This window comes from Schistocerca gregaria, chromosome 2, assembly GCF_023897955.1.
Source record: "Schistocerca gregaria isolate iqSchGreg1 chromosome 2, iqSchGreg1.2, whole genome shotgun sequence".
Lineage (NCBI taxonomy): Eukaryota > Metazoa > Arthropoda > Insecta > Orthoptera > Acrididae > Schistocerca > Schistocerca gregaria.
The window spans coordinates 57,676,051-57,690,552 of NC_064921.1; the positions used below are offsets into that span (position 1 = coordinate 57,676,051).

The window sequence follows — 14,502 nt, forward strand, 5'->3', positions numbered from 1 at the left end:
AGTGCAGACGATAAAGCGGCAGGGCAGCACCTCCGAACAGTGACAGAACGGGCGGGAGTCGTGCTTCGTTCGCCTCGAGTGCGGACCCCGCCGCGATATCGGAATTCTTTTGGTGGCAGCCGGAGCGTGGCGCAGCTGCGAGGCCAGACGCTTCCTCCTCTCGGCGCAGACGCACCCGTCCGCAGACCGCAGCCGCCCGCGGGCGCAATGGCGCGTAGCGTGGGTGGTGGGAGGGGGAGGGGGAGGGGAGGAGGGAGGGGAGAGCGGGGTGCGATTGTCTCTGCCGATGAGCGACCGCTCCGCAGCTCCGCGGCCGGCTGCCGCTGCCTCGCTGCTCCCACGCATGGCTGTCATCTCGGTCTAGACCAGGGCTCCCAAAAGTTTCCCATGACGGAACACTTTCAGATTCCTAGCAATTTGATGCAACACCTTATTTACTTTGAAGGGTAAAAAATTTAAAAAACTCAGAAGAGCTTGTTTTACTCAAGGATTACTTCTGTTTTAAATCGTAACTACTCATTAGTGTGTGTACCTCGCAAAGGCGTTAACGACATTGAGAATACATCTGTCACGGCAACCCCAACGCAGATAAAGATATATTGTGGATCATTTGAACCGAATGATAATAGTGCGAATATGTAAGTGATTACTTCAATTTTAAATCATAACTAGTAGCACAGAAAACATCATAAAATTTAAAAATAAATACTCAGTATCGTCAGAATGTCGAAAGATGAAACGCCGTGATATTAGTAGTTTTGTGCGGTGCATTTATTTACTCTTTTAGGAAATCCTGTTCTAGAGCTGTTGCTTATCCTGTTTACCTGTTACCGAGTCACAAATTTTCTGTCAGATTCCAAATAAAGTTTGGCTTTTGCCTGAAATATTACACCACTCGCTTGTCTTTTTACCCCTCATTTAGTACATTTCCGGGTAGTGGGTGAATCGGTAATTTCCGTTCTCCTCCAATTAGTACCCTGGCGTACTGACAGTAACGGAAAAGCCTCGTTCCTAGATATAAATACTTTCGAGACAACTCATTTCAATTAAGTTCAGTTTATTGCCATGGATTTTAGACCTGTTATCTCCATCATGTTACACACTTCTAGAGATTGTAGACGGAACTTAGTAGATCAAATCTAACACAGGAATCCCTGTTCGAAAACGTCATCCAACGAAGCTACGGAGCATCAAAAAATGGTTAAAATGGCACTATGGGACTCAACATCTGAGGTCATCAGTCCCCTAGAACTTAGAACTACTTAAACCTAACTAAGGACATCACACACACACATGCCCGAGGCAAGGATTCGAACCTGGGACCGTAGCGGTCGCGCGGTTCCTGACTGAAGTGCCTAGAACAACTCGGCCACGCCGGCCGGCTACGGAGCATCAAAGTTCTAAGCGTGGGCGCTGTTAATTGTTTGTATTTGTATATACGCGGTTGGTTTGTGGCGATGTTACAACATTTCTAGGATGATGGCGAAGGATATATGTATCAGCTTGTGGTATGAGGCTATATACCGGAAGGCTCTGTTCCGGAACCGAGACAGTCGAAAGTCATAAGTGAAAACCGTCCTGATACCTCTGAAAGTAGAGATCATGTACCAGTACTGCTGTTGCTAAGATTTTAGCGTAGGAAACTTTCAGAGGTGGTAGTTTGGACCAAAGTAAGGAAGTAATGTCCAGTAAATATAGGCTCTGAAATCCATACGTTAAGAGCTATGAGCACTTCTTCAGTAGAGATGTTCATCTTCGGTACACGCGAAACACAAGTGCTCGTATCTGAACTTTTGAGCCAATGTTTACTGAACATTCTTTAGGTGCTGTAGTCCATACTACTCACTCTGAAAGTTTCCTACCGTACAATCTTAGCACCAGCAGTACCAGAACTTGTAAGTGGTATCAGAACGGTTTTCGCTTGTAACTTTCAACACGTAGGGTTCCAGTGAAGGGACCATTACGTCAAACTGATATATTTATCCTTCTCGATTATCCCAGAAGGTTTGTAACTTCGTCACGATTACCCTCAGTATATACATATATCTACAGGTGTCGGCACCTATTACTTTGTAGCGTCGGTGAATCTCGTTTGCGGACGGGGGTTTCTACGCAATACTTGATGTACTTAGTCCCCTCTATAAAGTCAAGAAGTACGTAATATGAACTGTGAAACAACCTGTATATATCTACAGGGCGAATCACCTAAAACTAGCACGGAAAATATTTCGGAAATGGAAAGGGCTATTGTCGTGAAATTCTCACAAAATGGATTGGTAGTTAGGGGTTATATTGAAACTTCCTGGCAGATTAAAACTGTGTGCCCGACCGAGACTCGAACTCGGGACCTTTGCCTTTCGCGGGCAAGTGCTCTACCAACTGAGCTACCGAAGCACGACTCACGTCCGGTACTCACAGCTTTACTTCTGTCAGTATCCGTCATGGCTAAGCCATGTCTCCGCAGTATCCTTTCTTTCAGGAGTGCTAGTTCTGCAAGGTTCGCAGGAGAGCTTCTGTAAAGTTTGGAATTTAGGAGACGGATACTGCCAGAAGTACAGCTGTGAGTACCGGCCGTGAGTCGTGCTTCGGTAGCTCAGTTGGTAGAGCACTTGCCCGCGAAAGGCAAAGGTCCCGAGTTCGAGTCTCGGTCGGGCACACAGTTTTAATCTGCCAGGAAGTTTCATATCAACGCACACTCCGCTGCAGACTGAAAATCTCATTCTGGAAACATCCCCCAGGCCGTGGCTAAGCCATGTCTCCGCAGTATCCTTTCTTTGAGGAGTGCAAGGTTCGCAGGAGAGCTTCTGTAAAGTTTGGAAGGTAGGAGACGGATACTGGCAGAAGTACAGCTGTGAGTACCGGACGTGAGTCGTGCTTCGGTAGCTCAGTTGGTAGAGCACTTGCCCGCGGAAGGCAAAGGTCCCGAGTTCGAGTCTCGGTCGGGCACACAGTTTTAATCTGCCAGGAAGTTTCATATCAGCGCACACTCCGCTGCAGAGTGAAAATCTCACTCAGGGGTTATATTGTTTGCTAATCAATGGACTGTAATAATACTTAGAAAGCGCATCTCTTGTGCAAGCATACACTTTGGCAAATGGAACAATACCTTCTGACATTAACGAAATAAATGTAGGGTTAAATAGAATGACTGTGGTGTTTGTTGTAGTATTCTACTGCTAGTCGTTTGCAAGGTATTGTATTTTTAAAAGTTTCCAAACCGACACTTGTTAGTACCATTCACCCTGTGTGGTTACTAGGAACGACGTTGTAATGTTTGCTTACAGTGTGCATGTGTTGCTTGAATGTTTTTTGATTCGCTTGTCAGTTAGTGTGCTGCAGTCCAAGCAATAGGTGGTGAGTGGACGATGGGATTTACCAGCGTAAGGAGAGTGTACGAAGAATGGAGCTCGTTCTTGTACGGTGTATGCGGCAAGATGTCCCAACAGACGTCAACCATCTAGGTAATTGCTTATCAAACTTTTACACCAGTTACGTGACAGTGTTAGTGTAAAACCTGGACAACGTAACAGAAGGACAGAAGAGTGGGAAATTATTGTTCTTATTGCTTTTGCACGTTAGCTCCGGCGCAGTCGCACGAGGAAGAGGCATGAGACACGCCAGTGTCCTACGTATCCTCTATCAATGTAGATCCCATCCCCTTCACACCTCTCTCAATCAAGAACTACATGAAAATGGTGGTAAGGATGGTGTAATGTTCTGTACATGGTCATTAAGACACAATAATCGTAATGTATCGTCTATGTTGTTTAGTGATGTATCCATATTACCATTCATGCTCACGTGAACTGCCGAAACATGCACTATTGGTCTGTTGACAATCCCCGATGGCTTCGTCAGGTGGAACGTCAGCGTCCATGCCGTGTAAACATCTTGTATGAGATAGTGAACCATCAGCCCATACCACTGTTTTTCATGGATGTCACAATGAACACGCACAAGTATCACATCTTCCTAAAAGACCATCCTCCACGGATGCTAGAAGATGTTCCTCTGCAGACTAGGAGGAACCTGTGGTAGCAACGTGAGTGTTGTCCAGCCCATAGTGGACTGAGTAGTAGAGCATGTCTTCAGGAAATGATTGAAAATCTTTGGATTTCAAGCAGAGGACTTGTATCTTGGCCGATCCTCAGATTCGACGCTTGTAGACTTTTTTCTGTGTGGAAAGGTGAAAGTAGCTGTCTAGAAGGACATATCAGCCGCATCCAATGATATGCAAAGACATATTAGCCAGCCCGCACGGACATTGCCGCTGAAATCCCAGCACATGTCCAGCGGTCGTTCCAATCAGACTGGAAGAGTGTACCGCTGCTGCCGGTGATCGTTACCAACACAATCTGTGCTGGTCAGTGGTCGCAGAATCCACATAACTACTGCATGCACCTGTGTTGCGCTTTAGTGTGTGCCACTATACGTACTGTGTAGGTGTCTGTAAGGGAACTTTTCAAAATACGATGTCTCAAAAACGACTCTTACAAGAGTCCTGCAACAAACATCTGACATTCTAATTTACCCTACTTTAGGTTGTTGATGTAAATAGGCATTGTTACATTTAAAAGGTATATGTTTGCACAAAAAATACATTTTATGAGTACTATTGCAACATGTTGGTTGACTAACAATACGAGTACCATAACTACCAACTCATTCTAAGAAAACCGCACATCGATAGCCCACTCCATTTCCACTGTATGCAAATTTTAGGTGATTCCACGTATATAATAAATACCAGATGCCGCTCCAGAAGGCAAATAAAAAGGGCACGTATTTGAATGCAAAGTAATGTCAAAATTTCAAAGGAATTGCTCAAAAACTTTCGTGGCTTTAAGATTTTTTTAAAAAAAAAACACTTACGTCTATGTAACTTACGTCTATTTAACTGTTCTTTTTTTAGTATCCTGACTCTCTTAATTTCTTCACCGCTTACCTTAAATTTTGACGCAGCATTGTATTCAAATACCTAAGTTTTTTGTGCATCTACTAGAGCGTGACACATAACACAGCTAAACACTGTTTTCTTGCCAATGATTTTTAAATGCTTTTAGTATCACTTTGTGTTAATGAATGCGACTATGGCCTCAGTGCTGCTGAACTGGCTCCCGTCTTGTGGCAGTTTAACATTTATTGATGAACATAAACACAGAGCAGTATCATATCCGAGTAGGTCCCCCTGATCGCAAGTCCTGTGATTACTGTCTCAGATAACACCATAATGACATATTAACTACTGTAATTAAGTAATTACGTTGCATTACCTCATAACAGTCAAAACATTATGACTAACTACAGTGAGACTATAGCAATAACTCCTTCATGAGACGATGTCGGTTTGATTTTCTTCTGTATGGGTTTTCAGGGCAATCGCGTTGGAGTTGCCGACAGTAGTCTGCAATCATGAATGTGTGTGTCCCACTTGCCTCGATATATGTCTTCCGTTATCTTCATTTCTTCGTGAAACCTCTCCCCTTGCTTCTATCTGTAATAGCCTAAGTTATCGAAAATTATGATATTAACACGCAACACTTTAAAGGCTGCCAACATGTTCTCCACAATTTCTTTGTAATTCTCTGCCTTATGATTACCTAAGAAGTTTTTCATAACTAAGATATAACCACGCCAGGCCGACAGTTCTGAATCATTCGTGAGTTTACCAATCCGTGGCCTATCAAATATACCTGCTTTCAATATTTCAACGCTCAGTGCAGAAAAAAATTTACATATATATTTGATGCAATTTCCTTCAATATCTAGCGCCTTAACAAATTGCTTCATCAGTCCTAGCTTTATATGCTACAAAGGCAGAATTATTTTTTCTCTTCACCAATTGCTCCCTTATGATGTTGGGTGCACCTACAGTAAGGCTTTCGCTTAAAGACCATGCCAGTCTGCTCAAATGATCTTGTTTTGCTCTGCTGCTACATAACCACATGAAACAAGGGTACTTCGTGTACTCACACTGTTGACCAAGCGAGATGCTTGCCATGGTCAGATCCCAACAAACAGACCATTGATTATCATTATAGCGTAATTTATGCAATATAAATTTGTTACTTCCATATTCCTCTTTCAGTTTTGTTGAGTAGCCAATGGGAATGCATGAAAAGATGTTACCGTTATGTACAAAGACACATTTCAGGCATCTGGTGGAGCTGCGAGTCTTTTGGTCGTTTTTCTTGTGATCCCATCTGAATGAGTAGACCGGTAATGTTACTGCAATATACGAATTCTCCGTTTTGGCTGAAGTATTGCAGAAGACTTGATTTCCTTATACGGTACACTGAAATTTTCGCTTCTGAACTAAGACAGTGGGTTTCCTTTAGTGTGTATGCCACAAGTTCTGCTCCATTCTTTGACGATCTCGTACCAGATCTTTTAGTTTCTCTAGAGTGAACAGTTTAGGCGTAGAAATCTCTCCCTCACATTCATTTCCACATCTGATGCTGCTTTTGAACTCAAAATCCTATATTTCTCAGGTTCTGACATTACAAGTTCAGGATGTTTAATAAACACCAGTATATGAACTTCTTCAATATGTGCCACAAGTCTTGGCTGATTCTACATTTAGATACTCCCATTTACGTTTTTTGAATTGTTTGAAAACTTTGACATCTACAACACAAAAGTAACAGCCATCATGGTGATTTTTGCCTCTCGACAGACCATTGGTAAACCAAAATTTTAACATCCTCTTTGTCCATTCTTTCACTGTCAAAGACATTCAACACAATTTTTAAAAACAGTGTGAGGACCACATGGCCTGCCTTGGTTTCCATGCTGTGTCCCAAAATATGCAAGGTATGCCTTCTTTAAAAAGTGTCTGTCTTCGTTTCTATAGGCAGTATTCGCCGCAAATACGACAGAAGATAATGAGGTTGTTTATCCGTCCTGTTCGTGAAGAAATCCTAAAACAGAAAAAATAAAAATACAAAATAAATTTTAATGGATTTAACTGAACGTTTAGTTGTGAAATATTAAATAGTGTAAAAATTTGAATAAAAATAAAGACCTGACGGTGTGTGGCGGAGGGTACCCTGAGCACCTCTATCGGTTCTCGCTTCTAATCCAGTCTCGTATTGTTCGTGGAAAGAAGGATTGTCGGTATGCTTCTGCATGGGCTCTAATCTCTCTGATTTTATCCTCATGGCCTCTTCGCGAGATATACGTAGGAGAGAGCAATATACTCCTTGACTCTTCGGTGAAGGTATGTTCTCGAAAATTTAAAAAAAGCCCGTACCGAGCTACTGAGCGTCTCTCTTGCAGAGTCTTCCACCGGAGTTTATCTATCATCTCCGTAACGCTCTCACGATTACCAAATGATCCTGTGACGAAGCGCGCCGCTCTCCGTTGGATCTTCTCTATCTCTTCTGTCAACCATATCTGGTACGGATCCCACACTGCTGAGCAGTATTCAAGCAGTTGGAGAACAAGCGTACTGTAACCTACTTCCTTTGTTTTCGGATAGCATTTCCTTAGGATTCTTCCAATGAATCTCAGTCTGGCATCTGCTTTACCAACGATCAACTTTATATGATCATTCCATTTTAAATCACTCCTAATGTGTACTCCCAGATAATTTATGGAATTTACTGCTTCCAGTTGCTGACTTGCTACTTTGCAGCTAAATGATAAGGGATCTATCTTTCTATGTATTCGCAGCACATTACACTTGTCTACATTGAGATTCAATTGCCATTCCCTGCACCACGCGTCAATTCGCTGCAGATCCTCCTGCAATTCAGTACAATTTTCCATTGTCACAACCTCTCGATACACCACAGCATCATCTGCAAAAAGCCTCAGTGAACTTCCGATGTCATCCACAAGGTCATATATGTACAGTGTGCATAGCAACGGTCCCATGACACTCCTCTGCGGCTCACTTGAAATCACTCTTACTTCGGAAGACTTCTCTCCATTGAGAATGAAATGCTGCGTTCTGTTATCTAGGAACTCTTCAATCCAATCACACAATTGGTCTGATAGTCCATATGCTCTTAGTTTGTTCAGTAAACGACTGTGGGGAACTGTATCGAACGCCTTGCGGAAGTCAAGAAACACAGCATCTACCTGTGAACCCGTGTCTATAGCCCTCTGAGTCTCGTGGACGAATAGCGCGAGCTGGGTTTCACACGACCGTCTTTTTCGAAACCTACGCTGATTCCTACAGAGTAGATTTCTAGTCTCCAGAAAAGTCATTATACTCGAACATAATACGTGTTCCAAAATTCTACAACTGATCGACGTTAGAGATATAGGTCTATAGTTCTGCACATCTGTTCGACGTCCCTTCTTGAAAACGGGGATGACCTGTGCCCTTTTCCAATCCTTGGGAACGCTACACTCTTCTAGAGACCTACGGTACACCGCTGTAAAAAGGGGAGCAAGTTCCTTCGCGTACTCTGTATAAAATCGAACTGGTATCCCAACAGGTCCAGCGGCGTTTCCTCTTTTGAGCGATTTTAATTGTTTCTCTATACCTCTGTCATATATTTCGATATCTACCATTTTATCATCTGTATGACAGTCCAGAGAAGGAACTGCAGTGCAGTCTTCCTCTGTGAAACAGCTTTGGAAAAAGACATTTAGTATTTCGGCCTTTAGTCTGTTATCCTCTGTTTCAGTATCATTTTGGTTACATACTGACTGGACATTTTGTTTTGATCCACCTACCACTTTGACATAAGATCAAGTCAGTACATAGAACTTTACTTTCGAATTCATTGAACGCCTCTCTCATGGCCCTCCTCACACTACATTTCGCTTTCTCGTAATTTTTGTTTGTCTGCAAGGCTTTGATATGTTTATGTTTGCTTCCGCTGCAGTTTTCTAACTCGGTTGTTGTACCACGGTGGCTCTTTTCCATCTCTTACGACCTTGCTTGGCACATACTCATCTAACGCATATTGTACGATGGGTTTGATCTTTGTCCACTGATTCTCAGCACTATCTGTACTTGAGACAAAACTTTTGTGTTGAGCCGTCAGGTACTCTGTGATCTGCTTTTTGTCACTTTTGCTAAACAGAAAAATCTTCCTACCTTTTTTAATATTTCTATTTACTGCTGAAATCATCAATGCCGTAACCGCTTTATGATCGCTGATTCCCTTTTCTGCGTTAACTGTTTCAAATAGTTCGGATCTATTTGTCACCAGAAGGTCTAATATGTTATCGCCACGAGTCGGTTCTCAGAACTCTCTTCAGAACTGGAGCCAATTCGGGAAAAGTCAAGCCACATTCAGGGCCTCTGAAATATAATAAATGTGTTCGAATATCTTTGTCAATATTCTTTTTTTTATGGAGCTGCGTAACATATAAGTATGTAGGTAATACTTTTATGGGATGTCTATAGGAGAATGAAAATGTTCGTTTCCTCCAAAATGTTAAATCTTCAAATGTTCTTCATCATTGCTTTGAAATATCGAAAACAACGTTACATTCGAATACGAGTTTGTTTGTATATACTTACATCTCATGTACATAACGTATAAACAAATGTGTAATACATAATGGGAAAACGTTATCACCAAAACTCTCTATAAGTCTATGACCGATTAACCTCATATTTTTGCACAATACTCTATTGAATCTTTTGGTGGATTTAGAATATGTATTTTAATATATTTAGTGTACAGGGTGAGTCACTAACTATTGCCACCTACTCCGATGGTATGATAGTAGCAGAAAAGTTAGTGGGACAAATGTTGCATGCGACAACGGGGCCAAAATATGAAGTTGGTTTTATGTTTCTAGGTGGGGTCGCTTCAGAATATGAAGGTAAACTTTGTTTGTTTTTTTAAATGGTATGTTGTAGTTTGGTACTTATTTTCTGATAGCGGCTATCGAGACGAATCCAATCGTGTGTAACAGTAAAGTCTTTGCAGATCAACGAAGGTCACAACGGTGTCACGTACGCCCATTTACAGAAGATGTTCGAAGTGATGACCATTGGTATCAGTGCAGTGCTGCCATCTTCTTATCATGGATTGAGTGGTATTCCTTATCACATCAGAACTTATGGAAGCACATGCTCTGAAAATTCTCTCTGGCATATCTTCAGGTGTAGTTAGAACGACTTTGTAAACAATGTCTTTTACGAAACTCCACAAAAAACTCCAGAGGCGTCAAGTCTGGCGAACGAGCCGGCCACGACACATCTCCTCCGTGTCCAATCCAACGATTTGGGAATTGTCTCTGCATTTCATTTCCAGCCATCAGCGAGAATTGTGTCGGACACCCATCGTGTTGATACCACATTCTGTTCCTTGTATTTCTTCCAATAACAGACCTAATGTTTGTTGCAGGAATGTGGTGTACTCCCTACCGTTAAGATACTCTTCGACGAAATAGAGGCCTATAATTCTGAATCCCGCACCGTGCATTCACCGACCACTGTTTCTGGTGCGGAAATGGAGAAGTCCACTGGGATAAGCGACTTTGCCGAAGAGCACATCACTATTACCCAGAGCCTGTGAATGACTATTTCGAAAATGGCGACGCTGCTCGAATGGTCTCGTGCTGCTCTCGTGAGCGTCTGTGGAAAATGGTAGAAGGGCAGTGAAAGTACCAGCCGCTAAGTGATTGGACGCCCATGACTCTTCACAGAATGTTGGATTTCGAGCCATATATGATCCGTGAAGTAGGACAGATGCCGACCTGCTTCACCTCCGGCGAAGGGCACAATGCCGGTGGACTTTTGTATCACTGGGATCGTATCGGCTCGTCGAATGAATCACGTTTTTGCTATACCTGATCGATCACATACGCTGACATCTAGGCGAACGACTGTTCGAAACGTGCACCGCGCTATGGACATAGGTTAGTGGGAGCAGTATTATGCTGTGACAAACATTGCCCTGTGCTCGCATTGTACCTGTGGTAGTAATTGAAGACACCATTTCAGCAGCAAAGCACCTGCTGAATGTCTTCCCTGGTGCCGATTTCATTTTTCAGCAGTATAATTGTCCATGTGTCTAAGTCAGAACCGTGTTATAGTGGTTCGAGGAGCATGGTGTTGGCCACTAAATTCGCCTGATATGAATCCGATGGTTTCCATCTGGGTCGCTATCACCGCGCACACAAGTCAGTGGCCAGTTATTTACGGGACACCTGCTGCCACACAGCTCCACAAATCTACCAGCGAACAGTAGAATCGGTGACAAGTAGAATCGGCGATACATCACACTACAAAGATTGCGCAGCAAGCTATTCAGCAGGTGGTCGTAATGTTTTGGCTCGTCAGCGTATATCGCTATCGGATCGCTGTCGACTGGCTTGCCCTGAAGGTTGAGCACGTTCGTAGACGGTAAATAGTTCGCCTTGTGGCCGACAGGCGTACATGTCGGCGTGCTGCTGTGGCGAAGCCGCAAAACTCTTTGTGTCTACTCTCCACTTCCATTGATTTCTCGTTTATAAAAAAATAATAACTGACTGTGATAACATTAATGAAAGTGCAGTGGCATGAAGTGTGTCAGTGAGAAGAGGTCAGTAATGAGTAGTCCACATTGAATCGAATATGTGGTGACTAATTTGAACCCCATCTGTTAACTGATTTCATTTCAGTGAATTGAATTCACCTGCGATCCGTCCCTTGTTGAAGCGCGATCTACGCTTCCACCACACCTACTTCTCCTCCTCCCTCCCTCCCTCCCCCCTCCTCACCAGTGGTGGTGTTCGCACAAACTCTGAAGATGCAGTAGTGTTCCGGTGTAGCTTCCACGAGCTTGTTTCTGCTTGTACGGAACGTACTCACCTTGGCGACTCCTTCATGGGCTACCCTGAAGAGACATTTGATGTTCCTCAGCTGAGAATCACAGAAACTAGCTGAACTATGCGTATCAACAGAGTGCATCTAATTAACTGTCTTATCCCTCTAAAGAGTATTTATTTCCTTACATCTAGCAGTGACTAGTTGTCATAGATTTTGATTTCTGAGTTTTCTATTTTTTTTCTTGTTTGTGCAATACGTGGGGACATTGTGACGAATGCTGAAGATATCTATACGTTTTGACTACAGAATCATGTTCGACCCTTTAATTAAATACGTGTTTAGGTTATCCCACAATTTTCCTAAAAGCTTGCAGACTCTAGTCACGGTGCATGGCGCACCTTTACATCCACTCCCAGTAGCACGATGGAAACGCTCTGACTCCGTGGTGACAAACAGAAGCTGTGTGCCAGCTAGTACCTTATACCAACTAACCTGTGTCTTACGTATTAAATGAAAAAAAGACCTACTAACCGCAGTGACCGGGTTAGTTGGCATTCCCCTAGGGGTGAGTTGGCATCACTTGGTATGGACAGGGATACTTGGGCAAAACACAGCAATTTTTTAGGGAAAACATTTCATTTTATGAAAACTTAGGTTATCGTTATTCTCCAGGAATAAATTTTTCAGAAAATAAATGCCTCTTGAAGAAATAATACTGCAACAAGGATAAATTCTGCTTAAACGTATTGATGTGTGAACTTAAACGTTATGACATTGTAATTCTTTCAGAGAAAACAAAGGACTTGGAAAAGTAGTTGAACGGAATGGACCGTCTCTTGAAAAGAGGGTATAAGATGAACATAAAACAAGGCAAATAGAAGATAATGGAATATGGTCAAATTGGCTCTGAGCACTATGGGACTTAACATCTATGGTCATCAGTCCCGTAGAACTTACAACTACTTAAACCTAACTAACCTAAGGACATCACACAACACCCAGTCATCACGAGGATGGTCGAATTAAATCAGGTGATGCTGAGGGATTTAGATTAGGAACTGAGGCACTTGAAGTATTAGATGAGTTTTGCTATTTGGGGAGCAAAATAATCGATGATGTTCCAAGTAGAGAGGAATAAAATGTAGATTGGCCATGGCGAGGAAAGAGTTTCTGAAGAAGAGGAATTTGTTAAATTTGTTAATATCGAGTATAGATTTCAGTGTCAGGAAGTCGTTTCTGAAAGTGTTTGTACGGAGTGTAGCCGTGTATGGAAGTGAAACGTGGACGATAAATAGTTTGGACAAGAAGAGAGTAGGAGATTTTGAATTGTGGTGCTACAGAAGAATACTAAAGATTAGGCGGGTGGATCACGTAACTGACGAGGAGGTACTGAACAGAATTGGGGAGAAGAGGAATTTGTTCTACAACTTGAATAATTGGTAGTACACGCTTTGAGACATCAAGGGATCATCAATTTAGTAGTGATGATAAGTGCGAGGAGGGGGGGGGGGGGCTAAAAATCATAGAGGAATAGCAAAAGATGTAATCTGCAGCAGTTACTCATAGATGAAGAGGCTTGCACAGGATAAAGTAGCATTGAGAGCTGCATGAAACCACTCTTTGGACTGAAGACCACAACAAAAACATTAACTTAGATATAAGAATAAACCAGTTCGTTATTACAGCTACTTGTAGCTATTAGAACGGAATTAGTTCAATGCCTAAAATGAAACAGGATTGTATCCGTTGGGAGCTCGTTTATTTGAACAGGTGAGCTCAATTTTTGCCTAACTTTACTGTGGTCGTACCATCACCTTCGTTTGACAATCTCAAGGTTTTCGCGTTTATGTCCGAGGTGGACACACGAATTTCCACCGGTTTTGAGAATCTTCCCAGTGTACTGAAGGTCATGTTACTTCGCTACAGCAAAGTCACTTAAATGTATCCAGGGTGATACTGAGGCATTTGAGTCTGTGAGACATTTGTTGTTGGTGTTGTGTGATGTGACCTGTTGGCGCAGCTCTGCCAACTGAACACATACCTTACGATGAAAACTAATCCCAAACGGATATCGAAACAAAATGGCAACCATGTATCACAAACAATACAATGTGATATATGTGTTACCAGACAAACCCGATTTTAGGATGAACTAGTTTCGCCTAGGTCAAATTCGTTCATTCTGTTACTGATAGGATGAAACAGTTTAGCCTAGGTCGAATCGGCTTATCCTAGTTATAACTTACATGTTTTAGGATAAACTGGTACATCCTCGTTTGAACTAATTTGGCCTAGTGGGAACGCATGTCACTACCTGAACGAACGGGGAATACCCGAATCATATTTGCCTCGCCCTTCGCGCCTCTCAACCACTCTTCGCTCACACTGTTCTTTGTTTTCAACGGTATTATGCATCGACGAGTGCGAGTGTTAAGTCGCTGGTTGCGTTTAAAAGATTTTGTTATGATCACAGTATAATTACTGTGAGGCGTTTCATCATGAATGAGTCTTCGTGTAGTAGCCGAGCCAATCAAAAGCTGCGGGGAGAAAAATTTCTGGAGACAAGCCAATCAAACCTTGTGGAGAGACAATTTTCTGAGGGAAATTTTGCAGAGTGAAAACAAAAAGTCTTCTCATTGTAATGTGTTATCAGTAGACGAATATGCGGGTTTGGTTAAAAATGTAGAAGACGCGGAAAAGTTGGGAAAGAAGAACATGATAACAAAAAAGAAGACTGAAACGATTTGCTGTTTTGAAAATTGGTGATGTGAAAAAAC

The 14,502-nt window shown here is 42.5% G+C and overlaps 1 protein-coding gene and 1 non-coding gene across 2 annotated transcripts in view; both read left to right on the forward strand.

Moving 5' to 3' along the window:
* The window catches only part of LOC126335636 (uncharacterized), a 785,040-nt gene that overhangs the window by 333,143 nt on the left and 437,395 nt on the right, over positions 1–14,502 (forward strand). The gene's annotated exons all lie outside the window — the stretch shown is intronic.
* On the forward strand, positions 2,873–2,947 carry Trnap-cgg (transfer RNA proline (anticodon CGG)). Its single transcript has one exon. It is a non-coding gene; the product is annotated as a tRNA-Pro (tRNA).